The 23,259-nt window shown below is 30.6% G+C and overlaps 1 long non-coding RNA gene across 1 annotated transcript in view; it reads left to right on the top strand.

Moving 5' to 3' along the window:
• The first annotated feature begins 844 nt into the window (after nt 1–844).
• The window catches only part of LOC147063268 (uncharacterized), a 174,468-nt gene continuing 152,053 nt past the window's right edge, over nt 845–23,259 (top strand). Inside the window, exon 1 of the long non-coding RNA XR_015072111.1 lies at nt 845–1,547. This is a non-coding gene — a long non-coding RNA (uncharacterized LOC147063268). The remainder of the gene's footprint in view (nt 1,548–23,259) is intronic.

Below are 23,259 nucleotides of genomic sequence, written 5' to 3'. Positions count from 1 at the left end.
CACGACGATACAAACAAATATATTTTCGAAATTATAGTATAGATTTATCCAGCGGTTCCTTTTCCTTCCTTTCTTGTTATGCCCAACATACACCTTTACGTGCCACGTTGCGTGTAATTTAATATATTTTGTTATTATATGCCCGAATCCCACATAGTTCAAGATTTTTTTAATGTTTCTCAGGCAGTTTTATATTTAATAATTTTAATAAATAATAATAACATAATATTCTCAATTGTATATCTCGACGAATAGATAGAATAATGGAGTAGGAAAAAATAATAGAAATGGAACGAAATTGTTTAGTTTTGCGGTGAATACGTGACAACTCAACACACATGACCGAAAGAAATATAATCAGCTTGAAGAGACATTCATTCAGTAGTGGATAGATCCAGATTGATGATTATGATGTAGTGAATATCACTACTTAAACTACTAAGTAATACATTGATAATATTGTATGGTATAGTATGTGTATTGTATTTTAATTTAATTGATAAGTATGAATAGAGTTCATACTATACTATAAATACTAATCGCTATCATGAACTATTTCATAATTGAAAAAATCACACGCTCGAATGCTATAGCATACATTAGGGACAGGTATGCCTACGTGTCCCTAATTTAAAAAAAAATGCCGCTACGGCGTCTGAGATTTTCATTCATTTTCACCAACGCAGACAGAGAACGTTTCGGATTGAATTAAACCCAATGAAAATTTTAGTTGTGGGGCTCCAGAGCGCCAGGCCGCGGGGGACGCAGCCTGGGGGCGGGGGCGGCACCGAGGCGCGAGCGGGGTTGTAGGGGCGCTCACTTGTTACTCTGCCCGGGCAGCAACAGTCTGCCGTGGTGACGCGCCGGGAAAACGCGTCGCGGCGCCCAGCGATTACTCACTTGACACTTGGCACAGCGTCGCTCGTCATTCTATCACCGAATCGCTTAGCTTTTCTTTTTTATTCTCAATCAATGGACGCAATCATTAAGTAAATTGTAAAATTTATGATGAGTCAATACCCGTAACTGATCAGTAAAAATTTACCTATGTATGTTGAAGTTTAAGACAACACTAATCTGTCACCTGACTATATTGTGTTTATGAGTATTTGAACTAACTTCCTGTGCTAATAGTAAACAAACATTAAATAAATCGATAATTAAAATACATTACATCTCAACAAATTAAATAAATAATTACATGCTTTCAAAAAGAGTCCGAATGAAAGCTTTTTGTTATTTGTTTGTTAAAAAATATATTTTAAACTAAACATATATCTTACCAAACTTTTGGTATTTTGGTTTATTATATATTTTAAAGAAAACAGGTAATGGAGTTTATCCATATTGTATAAATTTCAGTAGTCATACTACAGTTGATAAAGCATATTATTATTCATAAGGTTGGCTAATAATTAATTGTGTTATTAAAAAAAAAGTCTCATGATTTTTTTTATTTTTATGAGAACAATAGTGAAACTTTGAATTTTATGTGGATTTTTAGTGTGGATGTTCAATACGAAGCAGAGGAAGAAATATTTTTACTGGTGAGGAACCAATTGTTTTAAAATTTACAAATATTATTATTATTTTATACAGTACATTGATTAGTAATCTTTATTTTATTACTGTTTTTACTGCTTAAGTATTTGTCACCTACTTTAATAGATGATATTTAATAAAAAAAACTTTCACCTATTAATTGTAGTACAAAAAATGACTGGAAAAAGTGTTTTTATTTGAATGAGTAATATTTGTTTAACCAAAACGAAACAATGTTTTGAAATGATGATAGGCATAATTTTATATAAAATGAGATCCCATTTTTCACATACAAACCGTGAATTTTCTTTAAATTTCTGTTAATAATTTTCAGTTCGAAATGCTTAAATATGTACATGAGGACAAATTATCTCTCCAAAGACTAATTGAGTCTCTTTTTCATGACCTCACCTAATTGTAATTATCGAAAATTGAAAATTATGAATGATATTAGCATATTAGTTTTAGATATAATTTACGTTCAGCATATTGTTATCATTTCAGATACATATAAATAATATATTATTTAATACATACAAACTAATGAGAGTATAATTTATAGGTCGAGATAAACCGTATCTTTGTCTATGGATTTATGTTTATATAAAGATATAATTTATTGAAAAAAATACTAAAAGAAGAAGAAAGAAGAAAATATTTTTTCGACCATGTCCGATCCTCATAGGATCATATGGGCCTCCACAGAGTAGAGGTTTGTATTAACAGATTTTGTTTTTTACGAGAAATGGATGTCAGCCACTTGCTCAACCTATTAGGTTCATACCCTGTCTCACAACATGTAAAACATGAAAAACAACATGTGTACTTGCCAGACCCAGGATTTGAACCTGAGACCCACGGCGTGATAGTCCAACGCTTAAGCCGCGCGGCCACCGTGGGTGTATTTAGGTAGGTAATAATACGATGTGGTTCTTTAAAGAATCCGCATTTCGGAATATTTTTTTAATAGTAGTTTTAATCGTTGACTTTAAAACATATTTATTTATCTTTTTAATGTTTTGTGTTTAAATCTGAATTATCAATAAATTGTATTTAATTGCAAGCTTCCTATATTATATGACTATACCAAGAATAATTATTAGTATAAACAACAGAGGCGACGGGTGGAAGTAGGCTTAAGATCCGAAATAAATAATGCACATAAAACTTTGTTAGTCATACGTATTTGTTTCTATTGAACTAAGACTACAATTATTTACAGGTGGTGTTGGTTAGTTTTTAAAAATCAAACCCAGCCTGATACCAAAGCAAACCGTAATAGTTTTGATATATTTTGGGCGATCCGACAAGATTGTGCACACTTTTTCAATCATATTTATTTGTTTTTGTTGAAATTTAAATACATATTTCACATTTTGTTGGTTATTTTTTAAAATTCATTAAGCCCTGCCTAAACCACACTATAATAGATAAAAAATATTTCTCTATCTACCGACTAACTTTCTTCAAGGCATGCTTGCCTTTCATTCTCTTGAAGCTCATAGTTCACTTCTGCTCTTAAAGCATTTTTCCCTGCTCTCACGTGGTATCATTTTCAATCCCGATATTCTAGAAAATTTAAATTTTTACGCACCCGTTAATTACATGCGTGGTCGCAGCCATGACCTATTTTGGGTGAAAGCTGTTTCCTCATGTCAGACTCACCAGGCACCAATAGCGAGGGCTGTGCGGTTGTTCAATGCACTCCCCAGAGATGTAGATATTTTTGGCGATCCGTTATATTTTCTGTTTTTTAAATTCTATTTTATTGTTTAATTTGTATTTTTTGAATTATTGTTGTTTTTTTTTTATTTTATTTCTTTTGTATAAAACTATTTTTGCTTTCTTTTTTTCCTCCACCTTGTTTTTTATGATTTTCTGAACAGATTATTTGTAATTTTTATTGTAAATGTCATGTTGTGAAGGTCCTGAATTAATAATTTGTTATGTACTCAACGTGTTTTTTTCAAATAAATAAATAAATATATATCCAAAGTTAGTTATTTATCTATATAGACAAAATATTAAGTATTTTTTTAGATAGATGAGTATTTTTGACTAATATTATTATTATGGTTTGGTTTTCTCATGGTTTAATTGAATTTGAAAAAGTAACCAACACCATCTGTAAATTGAAGTCTTGGTTCAATAAAAACAAATACGCATGACTGACAAAGTTTAGTTTTAGTGTGCTCTATTTATGGTGGATCTAAACAGCCTACCTTTACCCTTATCCACTGATAGACAATTGAGCGTAGTTATGCACAAAGCAGCCGAGCCACACAAACCTCAAACAGAGATAGAAGCACTTTTATGTAAATTGTGTTTCTTTAAATCAGCAAAGCCTCTGTATACTGTGTATACTTTTTGAATGATAGATATTATATATATGATTTTGTATAACTTTTGAAGAGATAAAAGCATATAATCTATGAAATTTTGGTGTTTTAGCAGTCCAGGTGTTTTGAGTAAAATGATTTTTTTTAGAATATGCATTCTGCAGAATGCAGCCATCTCTTATTTTTGTAAGAAAAAACTTTATTTTTGATTATTTTCTTTATGGGAATTTTAAAATTCTGAAAATAATTCGAAAAACTTGTAAATTATACATCAATATTTAGCTGCCTGGCACTATTTTTTTTATGAAAAATCGGTATATTATATTATATATAATAAAATGAAAAACATATAATGTAATTGAGAAAATAATGTTTATTAATTGAATGTAGAAAAACACACCTTACAGTCACGATTTTTAAAATTACGTAAGTACATAATATTATCATTTGGCTGCTTTTTGCAGAACGAATTTTGCATATTTTTAGAACGCATTTATATGACATTTTTGTATGACAGCAGCTTGGTTGCTTTATGCAAATCGAAAATGTCATATTCTGCGATTTGCAAAATCTTTAAAACGCATTTATATGAGATGTTTGTATGACAGCAGCTTGGCTGATTTGTGCAGAACGTAAAACAAACGTGTGAGATTATGGAAATCACAATAACTCATTTTTTTTAAAATCGTGGCTTGGATGCTTTGTGCATAACTACGCTCAATTCATATTAAACATACATAATTTTGAAAATACTCTTAACACTTTTGAAAATATACATATAGAAAAAATCTTTTTATAAAAAGTAAGATACCCCGCAGGAATCGAACCTGCATCTCTCGGGTATCGCGCCCACGCATATATACCACTATGCTGAAGGAGTCATACGCGGAGTAATTGCGACAAATTTTAACCAGTGACTTTTAATTCTCACTGAAGCGCTTTCCAAATTGAGCTACTATTGGCGATCGGATTTTATATTTTAAATCAAAATAGTTAATTAATAACCGACGTCAAGGATCACTCCAAGATTTTTTGTAGTAACTTACTTGGACTTGCTTATCATTTTGAGTTAACTTTTTTTTTATTCAACGAATATAATTATTCGTTAACGTAATATTAAATTCGTTGAATAAAAAAATAGTTAATTAAACATTCATATTAAGATTATAAATTTAAATTACGTTTTCCCTGAAAGCCTGGCGCTATATAAAATACGTTGTTATAAATTATCATTTATTACTTATTGAAAATCAATATTTTTCATTGAGGCTATATCATAAAAATATACGAAATACTGACAGTTGTCCTTATAAATTATGATTGACACGCTGAATATTTGATTTTGTTTCTGCCAGTTGCCTTATGTCAGTCATTATAATAGTATAACTAGACTCGTGTTAGATTTAATCGAATATCATTCAAGTTTATTTGAAGTCACGGTAATTTCATTTTTAAATTATTGAATTATGACTCTATCGATTACGAAGCAAAAAAGCTTGCGTAAGGGATTAGTCAACCAATCGATGAGTCGAAACGAAGGCACCTATTAAATTCTAACTATAAAAGTACCCTAATTTATATTGTAATTATAACATTACCATAATTTATAATCAAATTATAGAATTACCATAATTTATAATGTAATTATAAAAGTACGAATCGTCCCAACCATGCCATTAATGTGGAAAATGATACTTCTGAGATATTCAAGTTTAAAGATTTCTGGGAATTCATTATGATATCCTAGGATTATTATGAGCCTTAAAATTTTCATTTATATAATAATATTACTTATTTTGGGAACTTGTTGTATATTCTGTATTTGACATATCGAAAAGTAACTTCTTTATTTTTTTTACACAAATGTGCCACAAGAGTGCCTCTGGCTAATTTGTATTTCATGTTTTTAGGTGCGCAGTTTAGTGAAAAGTAAGGTCATTATTTCGCCTATTTCTAGAGCCAGTAGCACTTATAGTCTTTAGCATAATAAAATTTTGTTAATTTCTAGCATATCCGTGCACTTGAGTAAATTTAGTCGAAAAGACACTTTCGTGCCTTTGGTTCATTGGGACGATATTGTTTAAGGCAAATTTCTTGATTTATGTCACTACATAAATATAATATTAAGAAAACTACTACGCTTGTCATGATAGTGACTATGCGGCAATTATATATATATATTTAATTGACTCTACGTGCGGATCTTACCTCCCTCACGTAGAGGTTTCGTAATATTTTTTTTTTACTACCAATGATATTAGCTACTTGTTCAACCTAATAGGTCCCAGCTCTTAGTCTAAATACACATTGAAAGACAACTGATTTTTTCAGCCATTTTAGGCGTTGACACATCATTGGAAAATCATATAAGTATATATATTTATAAATAAATCACCTTGTAGTAGACTAAGTAATGAAAAAGTTAAAATCTAAAAAAATCCAATATTTAACAATAATTTTTTTTCAATGCTGATCAATTAAATAAGATCTTTTATTATGTTAATTTAGTGTAAGCAATAAGTTAATATGTTCTATGGGAGTAAAGGTACGTATTTATAACTTACACGATTCAAATGGAATAAAAAACTATAATTAAATACAATTTCATACAAAATTTATTTTCTATGTCTCAGGTTAATGTCTCAGAATAAGTTAAATTAATCTCAACATACATTTTAAACGTAAAATTAACACGCTATGGTCATGGATGAAGAGTTTTCGTTGTTCATAATAATATAAGTGTCAATGTGTGAAGTGAAGTCAATATTTATAATCAGTAGGTAATGAAACACATATATTATAACTGGTAATTCATTTGTGTAAGGTATGTTTATTTAAAAAAAAGTAATTGTTATATTATTAAATTGATTTAATTTTATATCTTGGTGAAACGTTTTAAAACAAACAAAAAATAACTAACACTATAAATATTTGTTATTTCTTTCAACTAACTAAATACTATTAAAACTAAATACATGTTGTACAAAGGATACCATGTAGTCGTTTTTCATTATATTTGAATTCAATTAAAACATGTTATATTCAAAATATGTAAATAAAAAATATCTATGAATAAATTATTTTACATTATTTAATGTTACCCCATTTCCACTCGTTAAGTATATAATCTAACATAAAATTGTACACAGTCGCTTTTGTGGCACTATCTTCGTGTCAGAATACATACATATTTGGGTGGTGATAATTCAATAAACATACAATATCGGACTTAGTATAAGGAAAATAAAGAAAATCTGTTGAATAAAATTGGTCAGCCGTTTTTTGGTTTTACATAATATTGTTGTGTAGGGTAAAATCTCTGATTCGACAAAATTTAAATTTTACAGAGAGATAAAACACTGTTTTAAAAGTAAAAAAATGATCGTAGACTTAATTTTTTTGCAACTTTCCATTTATCGAAATAACAAATAATCATCGAGGGTTTGGAATAGCTCCAATGTAATTATATTCAAGGTATTGCGGTCTTATTAATATAAGACATGTTACATCAGAGTTTATTTATTTAATTAAATGTATTTTTTGTAGTACACAGACCATCTAGAGCTTTATCAAAATTATAACAATAAACAAACAACGATTATAAAAGAAAAAGACAAAATTGACACATTTTTTTTAAGCAATGAAGTAACAGTTCCCGGTCCGTGGAAGTCTTCGGACGAATAAATGGGCATTTATTTCTATAAAGTCAGCTGCTGCAAACATGGGACTCCGAAAAACAAAATATATGCCAGTTCTCCATAGTACAACAAATAATATTAATATCTTTATCACTGGCGGCGATACTTTAGCCGACGTCTTAGTTGTGCAGTAAAAACATTCTGTGCTTATTTTTACAAAACTTGAGTTAATTTAGTTTTGTTGTAAATTGCTGTGTATCACATAATATATTATTTTAGCTTTCTTTGTGCGAATATCGCCTCGTGCAGTCACATAATAATATATGAAATATCAAACCAATAAAATGGTTCCAACAACATAATACTCGTATGTACGCATTTAAAAATGTTCTACATATTGAATATACAATAATTTTATGAACAGTGATCTACATAATAGTCGTAACATAAAAATTTGTTTTGACTTTATCAATGTGTATAAACTCATCACACATAAAAATTTATTTGCGACAGAAGTTTTCATTTATTTATTTACATACAGTGAATTTGACGAATTAAAACGTTCACAATATAACCCGAAAAATAGTAGGTATTAAAACAGTATTAAAAACGAAGAAATATAAGCATTATTAGAAAAACAGTATAGGTATCATGTAAACAAAGAGAAAATGCTAAAATTTTAAAGTACACGGAAATACGTCGAAAGAGCTAAGTGACCCAATTTTAATAATAATAATAACGCAGTCATTATTATGACATATTAAATTTGATTATGTACGACTTCATACTTTATATTTCTAATTTGCTTATATATCTATTTTCGACCGTCTTTCCCTTGAATTATTAAGTATTTTATTTAGACATGAATTGTATCTAAATACTCTTTATATGACTCAAAGAGGTTGGACGGTCTTTAATAATATGCAATACATATAATAATAAGTATTATACGAACGTATATTTCCGATACAACCTTTCACGATAAGGCGAACTGCATTCGTACAAATTTCCGGACACAGTCCAAATTATATACCCATTCTCAAGTCTAATTCAAACAAAGGAATTATAAAAAAATTGAAAAATCGTAATATCCGGGAAGATCCGGGAAGAATGCAAGAAGCCCAACATTATTTCGTAGCGCTTTTTTACAAATGATAGCCATATGGCCAGTAAATTGTCTGCGTAAGCATTTGATATACTAATTAGTATTTTTCAGGTAGGTATAGCTCTCGACATTTAGGTTTAAGTTTTTGTAATTTGATAACTTTTGTCAACACTGTGTCTACTACACTACGCATGTGTAGAAAAGGGTTGTTTATAATATAGTAAAAGGATAGTCGGTAAAATTACAAGTTATAATTAAGTAAGGAGAGTAATTTTTTTAAATTGGAGTGGAGAGTAATTACAGTTAAAATAGTAGTAAACTAATGTGTAATTGGTGTAAGGGGGGACATGCTCGTCGAAGGTCAAAATTGAGTTTTTATTGTATTTTCAAACCATGATCCTGGACACTCCTTAAACGTTGTAGATAATCTATTTATATAATTTTGAAGCCTTATTATCTTTTATAGTTATTTTAAACATTTAATGACTGCATAAAGTATTTTTGTTGCATAAAATAGTATTCTTTTAAACCTCTCGCTCTAATGTTTTAGAATATAGTCATATTTCGGTACATAACTGTACAGTGGTGTTAAGATTTATTACGAGATAATTTTTGTAAAATATTCACGATAAAAAATTATATTGATAATCTCTGTGATCCCAAATTTGACAAGAATTAGGCATTTTATTATTTAAAAAATCGGCAAGATTTACACATTTCAAGATGATTCTAAAGATACTTATTATAAGCTATGTCGCTACAGCCGTATATTGTAGCTTAACCACTGGGGAATGACAAAAGAAATGGCGTATTTCAAAAAAACACTACCTTATTCTTAGGTCAATAATTATTATAAAGCAATCATTATTCATAAGATGTTTATCACACTTGAATGGTCAAAAACATAGTTTATAATAAATTTCCTTAGAATTATCTTGAAAAGTGTTAATCTTGCCGATTTTTTGAATAATAAAATGCCTAATTCTTGTCACAGAGACTATCAATATATTTTTTTATCGTGAATATTTTACAAAAATTATCTCGTAATAAATTATACTAATGGTTTCATAAATGCGTTTAAAAATTAATAAACGTAAAAAATCTTAACACCACTGCACAGTTATGTAACGAAATATGACTATATTCTAAAACATTAGAGCGAGAGGTTTAAAGAATACTATTTTATGTAACAAAAATACTTTATGCAGTCATCAAATGTTTAAAATAACTATAAAGGATAATAAGGCTTCAAAATTATATAAATAGATTATCTACAACGTTTAAGGAGTGTCCAGGATCATGGTTTGAAAATACAATAAAAACTCAATTTTGACCTACGACGAGCACGTGGGCCGTTATATTTCGAAATTAAAATTTATCATAATAATGTTTTCATACATGTTTTCTTTTTCAAAATATGTTAATTATTCATCGCGACAATTCTATACTTCAGTATTTGAGGGATTATGTTTTATTATTATTTAAATCTTGTTGGTTTCAGTCAATATATTTTCATTTAGGAAGCATTAACCTTACACACTAAATTTAATATGCAATATAGTACTTAGTAAGTTTTTTTCTTCTTTTATTGTGTTATCTGTTAATTAATGGTGAAAATGCATTGTTGTATTATTGATTTAATTTATTAAAACGAAATTTTTAGTACTTTTTCCACATTTAATAAATAAATCTGGACCGGTTTCTTCCGCCTCAGAGGGAAATTTTCAACTCAAATTGAACAGTTGAACATCAACTCAGTTGAAAATATCCCTCTGATTCGAACAAAACCGGTCCAGATTTATTTAATAAAAGTGGAAAAAAGTACTAAAAATTGCGTTTTATTAAATTAAATCAATAATAGTAGTAAGTAATGAAAAATACCATAAAATTCATATCAGAAAATCATAAACGCGTATGCTTTCTTAATTCCAAAAATCCCGGTATTTTAGATTTTTAAAACTGGTATTTCGGTATTAATAAATATTAAAATTGAATACCGGTATTGCAATCCCAACCATCACCATTGAAAATATTTAATTTTGTTAAATAAACCTTGAAAAGGGAAAATAATATATTAATACAATATTTTATTTCAGTATTGATTTTATTTTATATTGTCATGTATACATTTGTAAAAAAAAATGGTACCTAGTATAAACATTTATTTTTATCTCTAAAATCAAATGATGTAGAAAGTGAGATAAAAAAACATCTTAAATTCCACACGTAAGTTTTCTTCGAACTGTCTAGAAATGAATTTCAGGGAATTGCCTCAGGTCAAGGGTATTTGCGCATAAAGACCGTGACATGTTTCATGGGTATTGTATTAGTTTAAGCTTTCCACGAAGAGAGAGGACTTCAGAATTTCAACGCGAGATATGTACGTCTTGTCTCTTTACCTGACCTAGTATTATATAGCGATATTCTCAAGCAATGACCTATATACCCAATAAAAACTTGTAAATTAATAGAAAATATATAAGCATCTGAAGAGTACAGTATTATTTAGTAGTAACGCCTTACAACTGAGTGTATATGATTACCCTTAAAATGCATGTTGTTCACAACGGTAATTTTCGAATTATTAACGTGTCCTATTTTTCCGTGAACTTTTTGTATTCGAATGTACGTTAATACCTTTTAGAACTCACGTGTGTGTTGTGGAGTCGTTCATTTGGGCATTTTGATGTTTGGGGAGTGGGAAACATTGTAACGGGCACAAATTGATAACAATGGATAACACAGATGTTTATTTTATAATTCCGCGTAAAATTATGTTTTATTACACTAAAGCGTTGACAAGCATTGGCCAATTAACGCCTTAGCAACGCATGTTCCATGTTTAATAATTTTAGCCATCAGGGTTTAAGTAACCATCATCTAAGGGGCCCAGGGGGGCGAATATATTTTGCATTGCATTTTGACGTCCGTCTTATATTTTTATTAATTTTTATTTATCTTTTAGAATTCATAATTATTTTTTTCGTTACATTTAACAATTTTTTAAATATATATGATATTTATTTGTCAAATATATATTATTATTATGTAGTATTATTTGTCTAAGTTAAGTAAGTTTCATTGTAAATAATGTGCCCGACATTTTAATTCTGGTTATAGATGTGCTCCTGATCGAGAGAAGGTTGGAAGCCTCTGCTCTACATAATGAGGCAATCAAAATATTCACCTATAAAGTAATATAACAATTCAAGCAGCATATTAATCATTTCGTATAATATCTACCTGACCTAGCCTTACATAGACAAGCTTACGACGGCATTCTATAGCAGGCTGAATTATGGAGATTTTAAAGGCTGCATAGTAATGAAGCAGTAAATTGATTACTCGTTCTCAATAGAATCTTGCAAATTCAGAAGCTGATTTACATTAGAGCTTAATTTTGAGCATAGCTTTGTCATGATATCCTAAGAGCTTATTATATCTTCATCTACAATAAATTTATATTATAATAGTTTAGTATATTATTATTAATATTATATTGTTTAGAATAAATTTATTTTGTTTGTTATCTAATAAATATTATACAGTTCGACTAAAAGGACTTTAGTTCTCTAAATGGACCAAATATTTCAGGGATTTTATTCTCAACAAGCGAAAAATATATTTGTAATTATGACACCCTATTTATTTTCTTACTATACAAAACCTTTCAAAATTTTAATGACCGCATATCATTTTTTTATATTAATTTATACTAAATTATAATATTAATGAGATAATACCTATCTGTAGTTAAATTATTTTTTGCGAGACCCTTTCAAAACTTTCCATTGAGGCTTGCAATATTGGAAAATTTGCTAACGTTTCAAGGATAATATACCTATACGAGTAAATATTTCAAAGATATTGAAACATTCTTCTTGAATAGAGATGTAGCCTAAAATTTTGAAAGTGAACCTCCGGAGTGACGTCACTGGGACCTTTAAGTCTCAATATTCAACATAGTATTATTTGAGAAAATATATTAAAACCAATAGAAAAACATCTTAAAAAGTAAGACACCCCACAGGAATCGAACCTGCATCTCACGGGTATCGCGCCCACGGACATTGACCACAATGCTAAAGGAGTCATACTTAATTACGACAAATTTTAACTAATGGCTTTTAATACTCAGTGAAGTGCTTTCTAAATTGAGCTACAGTATTAAAGTAACAAAAGAACAGCCAACTTCTGGAGTGACACATTGTACCTATTAAAGAGCCGACACGACGAAAATAAGAATACTACTGAAAGTTTAATATGGAGGAAGATTGAACATATTATTTAAAATAATTTACATATAATATATCAAAATATATTTATAAATTCATGATGTTTTATTATATTATTATACCAAAGATCATTATTTTCAATTCAATTCAATTAATAATAAATTATCAAATACAGATTTTATTAAAAATATATCTAGACCAACATGATATGGAATTACACTGCCCGTTAGTTAGTAATCGTTGGAGGACTGCTTGTACCCCGCTAATTACTTACCACACAACACCCTATCTAACGTACATTTCTCGTATATATTATTCTTTATACCGAGAGTTATCGTCATAGTGATGCATGATGTAAATGTTTGACTTTCATACCTCGCTTACTACTATAATGAGCCTCGTTGCTTCCACAGCGGATTTGGTCAAAGTGCTGTTAAGTTTAGGATAAGGGAAATAAATAAGGTAGGTAGAATGAATAGAAAGAATCAGGACCATGGCTTATTCATAAGGTGTGGAATTTTTGGTTTCAATACAATATTCCGTTGTCACCATTGAGGTTATGCGGAACTGTCAACGTATAGTTAAAATATATCTTTTGCATACGAAGTTACTAAAATTAACTATCGCACAACTGACGGCTCATGGTAATCTAAATCAAGAGAAAGATCAATGAAAGAGTAAGGATTAAAGCAATTGGAGGGTCGCCACTCAATCTTAAGGACATAGGATCATAACATGTGAGCAATTATTAAAGAAATAAAAACACGATTAGTTAAGACGACCAAGTATATTCTGATATAATGGTGTATATGTTACGCCGAATGTGTAAAATTGACTATTACATGAAATGGGTAAAATTTTGCCTAATTCATGTAATAGTCAAGCCCGTTGCCTTATTCATGAATTATGTCAATTATATGCCAAGTGCGTGAATTCGCCAGTGTATGAAATTCTTAAACTATCAACATGACAGTAGAAAAAGTAAATTTAATACGGATGGTGGTACTGTTCGGTTATACCGGAGGCAGCGGAAAACGCATTTTGAAAATAGCCGATAAACTGGATTATTTGTTAGTTTGGGTTAGTTTAGGTTCGGTTAGGTTGGGTTAGGTTAGTTTGGGTTAGTTTAGGTTCGGTTAGGTTGGGTTAGGTTAGGTTAGGTTAGGTTAGGTTTGGTTAGGTTAACCTAACAAATAATCCAGTTTATCGGCTATCTTCAAAATGCGTTTTCCGCTGCCTCCGGTATAACCGAACAGTACCATTATTTCTAATATGTTCATATTGAATGAATTACCTGTAACAGGATCTCGTTGTTTAATGTTTATGCAATATCCGTCTTGTCCCTTCCAGAAAATTAGCGGATATTGGAGAGCGTCCTATGAACGGTGTGTGTCAGCGATGAACTCCAGATTATTGTTTCTTCTTCGAATAACGATTTCTCGCGTCGATGTGCGGTCGCCAACCATGATTCCAGCAATGTCGTCAACAACAGTCGCATTTAATCGACGTACGTGCTCTCCAGCTGGTGTTTTATCAGGATTGATGACAATAGCGTGATTGTCACTTTGCAATTCGTGCATGTGTGCTTTGAAGAATTTCAATAATTCGTTGTGCTCATTCAACAGGGCGTCCAGTTCGCTGACGATGCGCCTGGCATTAGGCGAATTGAGGCTATTGTAACCGCAACGTGCATCCACATGATTGATGTCCTCACCGCCGCGCCCATGAAGTAGATTTGTAAAAATGTATGTGGTTCGTTTGGCATTGGTAGCAATGAGCCTACTTTGTGGTATACTTGGCCTTTGATTTTGAACGTAGAATGGAATTGTTGACCATTTGCCGCAGTATTGTGAACTATTTCTGTTGCTCCGGACCAAGTCATTTGGAAGCATGAATTGAATGTGCGAATGGACTTCAGGAACAGGTTTGAATCTGGAACCGTGCCGATGAGCAAGCCGTTCAATGGTTCTGGTGGTATCTCAATTTCTGGTAGTTGCACTTTTCCTGATGCGCAACACATACCGGCTGACTCATGTTTGAATTTGAGCGCATGACGATGGGGACATTCCTTGTCCATAGCACCAATTAGCACTTTCGGATGAGCGGAATATTCAATATCTGGCTCGTACTCGAATGCGAGACGAAGGAACGAAGCGGATGTAAATGTTTGATGTACTTGTTGGCGTTGTCGGTCATTTGCTCTGCGTGTGTTAACTACGAACCGGCGCGCTTGGCTCCGTTCCAATTGTCGTTGTTGATTTCGTTCAGCTCGTGCCTCTTGTGATTGAGATGCACGCAATTGCGACATGCTTACACGCACGTTTTTTTTATCTTGTTGGATTTGTTCGTCTGTTCTTTCTGCTCTACTATTTCGCACGTTTGTTGCTTTATTCGTTCGACAGCCCAAATGGCCCCCCTTGCGTCTTGCTGGCATTGTGCACTGTAATACTCGCACATCAAAATAGATAAATTAAAATAAATCGTACAAAATTTTGCACGCACTGCGTTGTGATATGCCGAATGAAATGTCAAAATGACGCGACGCTTCTCTTAAATTCTTCTCGGACGTAGCGCCATCTGTCATTCAACAACATAAATAATTTCGTTCTGTTTGAAATACGAACGACGGTTAAATTTGTTCATACAAAAATAATAAAATCGCGATTAAACAATGGGAGGGTAGGGGTAGTAGGGTGAAAATTTAGGGTTATATGTATTTTTTATGCCAAATTATAAAAAAAAATACAAAAAAAAAATTGTCAAAAAAATAAAAGAAAATTTTTCTGGATAGAGATACCCTAATCACCTAGCGGTATGAAATATACTTGTTGATCTATTCTTATACCTAACAAATATACATAAAAAAAATCATAAAAATCGGTCGAGCCATTTCGGAGGAGTTCGACCACAAACATCGTGACACGAGATTTTTATATATAATAGAGATTATTATTAGGTTAGGTGTCATATTTAAAAAAAGGGAAAAGTGTGTAAAATAGTATCGTTAGAATGATAATAGAAAAGGTTCAACAATTGTATGCACAATCGTTAAACATGGAGTGCCAACTAATTCAATCAATAAAACATGAAATATTTAGTACTATTAATCTCACAGCGTATGAGTTCGGCTTTCTGTTAACTTAAACCTTATGTAAAGAATGCTTTATAAATCATTATCTACCTCGAATAAAATGTCATTTGTAAACTCGTTTGAAATATTAAATTATAATTTTTGGGCGCCTTGAAAGGTGTGTATTTACAAATTAAATATAACAATATAAAAATAAGAACACAGCTTAATCGTTAAAAGTGTTATTTAATTACACACAACCAATTTACATTGAAATTTAAAACTGATACGAAAACAAATACAAATTTTAATATAAATTTGAGAAGCGTTCCTTGGTACGGGACATAGAGTATTTCTTTTAAGATGGTAATGATTACTTAGCTTTATGTTTTACGTGTGATGGCTGGAATTTCATCTTGGCTGGAATTATGAACTGCGAACCCCTTCCTGTCCGAAAGGAAGTAACTACAAATGGCGTTGAAACTGTATCTAAATGTTAACCGATAACGTCCGTGCTGCACTTAATCTAATCCCGGAGTGAAATCTTGTGGGCGGAAATTAGTTGTTTGTTGACATCACGCTTTCAAAAAAGCGGGAAGAACCCCCATTGGTTCTTTTTTTTTTACCGTCATTGTTTTAGAAACAAGGGTTGACACACACTTTTTAACAAGGTTGTGCCAAATTTTGTTATTTAATTAACATTATTTATTTAAGTCTGCGTTTGAAATGTAGACATGTCACGTGAAATGTAACATGACATAGGTTAGGTTTTGACGTTAGCTAACAAGTCAACAAACTATAAAATCATACTATCACAAACAAACAATCGACCATTGCACGATTGATACCCAAGTACGAATCAAATCGCGAAAATACCTTTTAATAAAATTCTTCCGTTATCATATTATAGTTCTAGATTTTTTGTGCATAGTAAATGGATATGAACGTTATTGTAGTTATTGATTGGTATATTTTTATATAATAAATGACATTTGACACATTTGGTTAGTTTGATTAGTTGCAAAAAACACCACTAAACTTGAGCGCGACCTTCTATTTTGACCAATAAATGAGGATTTGACACATTTGGTTTAGTTGAAAAAAACACCACCGTCGCGCTACTATCTAATTTGCCCAATGCATGAACTAGGCGATCCATTATATATTCTGTTTTTTAAATTCTATTTTATTGTTTAATTTGTATTTTTTGAATTATTGTTGTTTTTTTTATTTTATTTCTTTTCTATAAAACTATTTTTGCTTTCTTTTTTTTCCTCCACCTTGTTTTTTTCTGATTTTCTGAACTGATAAGTTGTAATTTTTATTCTAAATGTCATGTTGTGAATGTCCTGAATTAATAATTTGTTATGTACCTACTCAACGTATCTTTTTAAAATAAATAAATAAAATAATTAGGTACAAGATAAAAAGAACTTTTTATATACCACGTTTTTAAATTTTCTGTTGAATCATATTATAAACTTGACAATTCTATGTATTAATAAATACTTTTTTTTGTACTTGATAGAAATACTGAATAAATATAGAATACTGAAATATCATTTTGAGATTTCATATTTATTTCCATAGTAACGCACGTATATATTAATAATTTAGTTGTTAGGACCCCCTTAGCAACCTATAATAGTGTTTATTTTACGATTTTTTTCCGAAATAACTTTCCATACAAAAGAGAATTAACTGAAAATAAATTCAATTCTGCTTAAAGATGGCTAAAAGTATTAAAAGAATGCATTGGCATCGTGTTCTGATATATTCTAAAAGTTTCAAATGTCTAGCTAGTCGGGAAGTTAGTTGAAAATCGATTGCGAGATTTGTATTGGACAAACAAGAAAAAATTTGTACTGCAAAAATAAGAATACGAGCTAATAAAACGTGGTAATAAATAAAACTCAGCTCCTCTCCTCGCGCCGAAAATTCAAATCGCAATTACCCGTTCCGCTCCGCGATGTCCTTCTGCCGACCATAGTGCTAAATACTGCTGGCCGGCAGAATAAAATGGTTATAATTGTTGAACCTACAGTGCATTCTCTATGCTAAGAAAATCCACATTTAATTTTAACCATAAACACGTTGACTGGAGCTAAAACCGCTGGTGAGTTTCTCCACTCACAAGTTCTTACAATCTGGTTTACCCACAAATAGTAAACATGTACATGTGTAATTAGCTATGGCGAAGTTTTAATTAGTGTCATATTATAATATTCAAACGCGTAATTAAAATATATAGAACGTTATATTTATTAGTTTTGTAGAGTATTAATATATAACTAATGTAGTCTTCATTTGAATAAATTTGTCGTTAGTTCAAAGGTAAAACACGTTAACATTTTTTAAGCTACACAAAAAAACGGATTTAATATTCCTTTACTTCCTATCTTAGAATAATAAGTACTTTATTTTTCCTTGAATACGTTTTTAGAATAAAATTATAACCTACAATGTTTTATAGATACACAATATTTTTTCCACCATTGATTAAACAAAATAATATACGAATTTGTTCTATAAACACAATGAGCGTAAATAATTTATACCTAGCTATATTTTATTAGAGTTTTCTTTACATTAATTTATTATGATAGATAGTTGAAATAAATTTATGAACTTCTGCGTTATAACTCAAGCATTATACCCTGTAAATAATAAAAAATATATTCTTTAATATTATTAGCCAGCCGTGGATGAAACGTTTAAAAACTTTTTTTTCGAAAGCTCGTTAGAAAGCTTTCCTTTATGTCACTATTTCGAATCCTGCAAGTATATAATTCATGAAAATTGCTACAACAGCTATCGATATATTTCACCAACGTGATGGTGACTTTACATGAACGTTGTTTTATAATTTCATTAAAAATTGAGTATGTTTAACTCAATCTGGAAATAGTTCTCTGTGATCTCAATAGGTTCTTATTATTATTTTATAAAACGTTTTTTTTATATATTTTTTTTCATAATTAATTAAAATAAAAGACAATTTAATGAATGTTGTCTATATTATCTTTGGTCTGCAGGTAGGGTTTCGTTTAAAATATTGAGTATAGATTCAACATCGCAGTAATTTTAACGTACCCACACGTATAAATTGTTAACTGAATTTGTCACCGTAACAGTACGCGATGCATCATAATGTATTTTAACCTTGAGTTTCAGCATCATATCTCCATTATTAATAATCGAATAACACACTCTCGATACTCTAATCACTCGATATGCTATTACCGCACTGCGCGCATCTGTGAAAGTATTGTAAGAGTGTCACTTTTGTTTTTTCTTTACGACTCGATTAAAATAAACAATTCCTTATGTTATTCAAATTTAGAATTTGTGTTATACGTGTATATTTAATACGTCTTCTCCTTGTGCTTTTTCTCATGCGTTACAGATAATTTAAGACAAACATTTAAGGTAGGTTTTACTTCAGCCAAATAGCGTAGCGCTATTTGATTTTTTTAGAAAATATTTTGCGTATTTTTATACGCTCGTTGATGATTCTTTTCAACAGTTTTAATTTGAAATTCATACAAAGTAACTGTCAAAACTCTTTCCATGTTGTTTCGATAAGTAATCATGGTATCGCGTGCCCACGAATAAAGGAACACAGTATTTTTGTCATAAATTCCACCATAGGTACATTATTGTTAAACTATTAATAACTCTATGACAACACTGAATCGGTGATATAAGTCTTGTTTGTGTGATATAATTTCGAACTGGTAAATTATTTAATTTAATTAGCCTATATTTTGCTTAATAGCGCCAGACTTGTTTGAACCCAAAATTGTTCTTAAGGATTGGTAACGGGTTCGGTTCTAGTGGAAATATTATCAGGAGTTCCACAGTTCAGTTTTGGTTCTTTAAATTAAGCCACACTTAACTAAGGTACATATCTTAATAAGCTATGTATCTAATCGCATGCTTATAATATAGATTATAATTTAATATTTAGGCGTTTATTCATCAATAGTAAATATCATGATATTATAACAGTTTTATAAGTAATAACCTAACTTTACTGTGCATCAGGGAATTACTCTTTTCGATTGTAAATCATTTCCCTCCTTCTAACGGGTAGCATATTATAATATCATTACTGACACATTATTATTGAAAATAATATATTGTTTTAAAAAACTTAAGAAATCAATTTTTTTAGAAGTAACATTAGAAAAAAGTTGGACAAGTTGGATTCGATCTTTAATCTATCATTATTCCAGTGAGTGTTAGAGCTACTGATCTGTTTAATGGTTCATATGAATAAATTCATTCTAATGTTACGTCACTCAAAAATTTCAAATTCAACAAATAGAAGGCGAGCTTTCTAAGTAAATTAATAACAAATAAATTATAATTATTCGTGCAAGGACATGATTAATAAATTTTGTTAACACCTGACGCCATCTATTCTTCTTTTCTTTTGACCATGTCCGATCCTAAAAAGATCATAATATGGGCCTCCACAGGGTGGAGGTTTTGTATTAACAGATTTATTGTTTTTACGAGAAATGGATGTTAGCCACTTGCTCAACCTATTAGGTCCATACTCTGACTCATAAGCAAATTGAAAAACAATATGTGTACTTGCCAGACTAGTATAATATTATTAGAATGAGTTGTATGTTTTTGTACAATATTGTTATGTTCAAAATGAACATAACTAAATTTCATACCGTTGGCAACCCCGACGATTATCTATGGTCACGTCGATGGAGCGTACGCAATTTGAAAGATGTCTCTGATGGAATTTCCGGCCGCAACGGACGTCGCGAGGTGTGGAATAAGCAACTTGGCTTTTTGATTCTGACTGTCGTCTAGTATAGTCGTGCTCCGCTTGAGTTTTACCCAACATTTATAATGGACGTCACTTAACGAAGCACGATGCAGCCGCAGTGTTTGAAGCCTCTGATCGTTCCAGTTTGGTATTTTAAAACTATTATTTGATTCACTATTCTTCCAATGTTTCTTTTCAAACTTAGCCGCTTGTATTCATTATAGTATTTCCAAATTTCAATATCGAGCCGCTTAATAACCTTTTAATGTATTTCTAAACTCTTGCTTTGACGATAATATAGTTACTGTCAAGTATATAAATTGCTATTTTATTTATTGTTCCCACTTTATTCCATACTGTTAAATAATTATAATCTTTCACGGTCTCAAGATCGTGTGGCGTCCATGACTTTATTATGTACACCTTGAATCATAGATTGCATGTGCCTTCAGCCGTGTAATCCCTTGTTTTCTAATTAAATTTTACAGTTGTCAGTTGCGAGGTAATTATTGTTCGGCTTAAAAAAGATCAGGTAATCCACGGCCCTTCCTTTTGTTTCTCTTGGGTCTCATGCTCTCTTGCTATTTAACTATACTTTATTCTATTCTATTTAGAAACTCCTTCTATTTTGTGATTGTGACGACAAAAATCGCAATCACAAAATATTAATACGAGTATATCAATATCTTATTATTTAAAATAATATAGTATTTTGAAAAACTTAAGAAACCAATTTTTTAGAAATAACATTAGAAAAAAGCAGGACCAAATTGGACTCGAGATTATATTTGATTATCCCAGTGAATGCTTTTATGCTTTAAGCTACTGATCGCTTGATTTATACGAATTCATTCTAATAACTACGTTAATCTAAATACTTCAAATTCAACCAATGAAGGCAAGCTTTATAATTAAATAAATAAAGGTATGTATTAATATTACTATAAATATTATCACCCACTATAGTCGCGCGGCGTAAGCGTCGGGCTATAACGTCATGGGTCCCAGGTTCGAGTCCTGGGTCTAGCAAATACACATATTGTTTTTTCAATTCGTGTTTGAGTCAGAGCATGGACCTAATAGATTTAGCAAGTGGCTATCATCCATTTCTCGTAAAAACAAAAACAATGTTAATGCAAACCTCTCTCTGTGGAGGTCTTTTTATGATCTTGTTAGATTGGACATGGTAAAAAAATAGTTAGACTAAGTGGGACTCGAGCTTAAATCTATGATTGTCCCGGTGAGTGCTTTTATGATTTAAGCTACCGATCTGTTTATTATTGACACGAATTAATTTTAATGACTACGTTATCTGTGAACTTCCAATTCCACCAATGGAAGGCAGATAAAAAATATTAATACTAGTAATAATTATTTATAATCGCAAGGACATACTTAATAAATTTGGTTAATACCTGGCGCCATCTATAATCATATTTGCAATACAAATTTCCTTCATTAACTACACAGCTGTTTGTCTTCCATTGCATTGGTGAATTTAAAAATATTTCTAATAACGTATTATTTATTATATATAATTAGCTTGGTTCATAAATACCTTACCCAGATTATGTAATATTTGAACTTGAATCTCACAAGGTCCAACTCTTTTGTAGGATTTTATCTTTTAGCTATGCTTCTGAGGTTTTTAAAAATGGTGTATACGAGTATTTCTTTATTTTATTAAGCATAAATACGTGACATTTTACGACGAATATTTTGTTATCTGAAAGACATAACAAAAAGTATCAATTATACCATAATTTATTACAAGTCACACAGCAAAAACTCATAAAACGATAAAACCAGGCAAAATAAATATATTATGTGACACATCATTTTTTATCGGTATTAAATTGTACGTTTCTGTGGAGGCTCCGCGGGCTTAATGAATACAGTTTTTGTCCGTAACAGAGATATTTATGGCGGCAGTTACTTTTCCTTGACCGTTTTAGTAACTACCCGTTCGCTTGAATTGTTATTTTATTTGGTGCGCTGATATACCTCATGCACATCTCTATGCCCCAACGATATTTTTATTTTAAAAGCTTTTCGTTTATTTTTTCATTTATAAATTCGATATTAAATAACAGAAACTTTTTAAATAAAAAAAATTATAATTTTGAAAGAACTATACATTATTTAAATAATTTAAAATTCAAAATATTATTCTTCCACAATCTAAGCCTTCGAGTTTAATTTCTACAGGGAGGTATTGAACTATTATTTTATAATTGATTTGTAAAAATATTTCCCACGGTAGCCGAGCGGCTTACAATGTCGTGGGTCCCAGGTTTGAATCCTTGGTCTGACAATAATTACATATAATAAGTTTCAATTTATGTTTGAGTCAGAGTAATGTGGTGACATATTAGGTCAGTGGTCGGCAAACTCATTAGTCAATAGAGCCAAATATCAAAAGTACAATGATTGAGATTTCTTTTGAGAGCCAAATTTCTTAAGCTTAAATTATATACATAGGTAGTAGGTACACTGTTTATTTACTTAAAGGCCCACGTGCTCCGCGTAGGTCAAAAT

This window comes from Rhyacophila brunnea, unplaced genomic scaffold (assembly GCF_057557595.1).
Source record: "Rhyacophila brunnea isolate RB1 unplaced genomic scaffold, BYU_Rbru_1.0 scaffold_9, whole genome shotgun sequence".
Lineage (NCBI taxonomy): Eukaryota > Metazoa > Arthropoda > Insecta > Trichoptera > Rhyacophilidae > Rhyacophila > Rhyacophila brunnea.
Note: the sequence above shows the minus strand (reverse complement) of the source record. Positions and strands in the feature narration are given on the sequence as shown.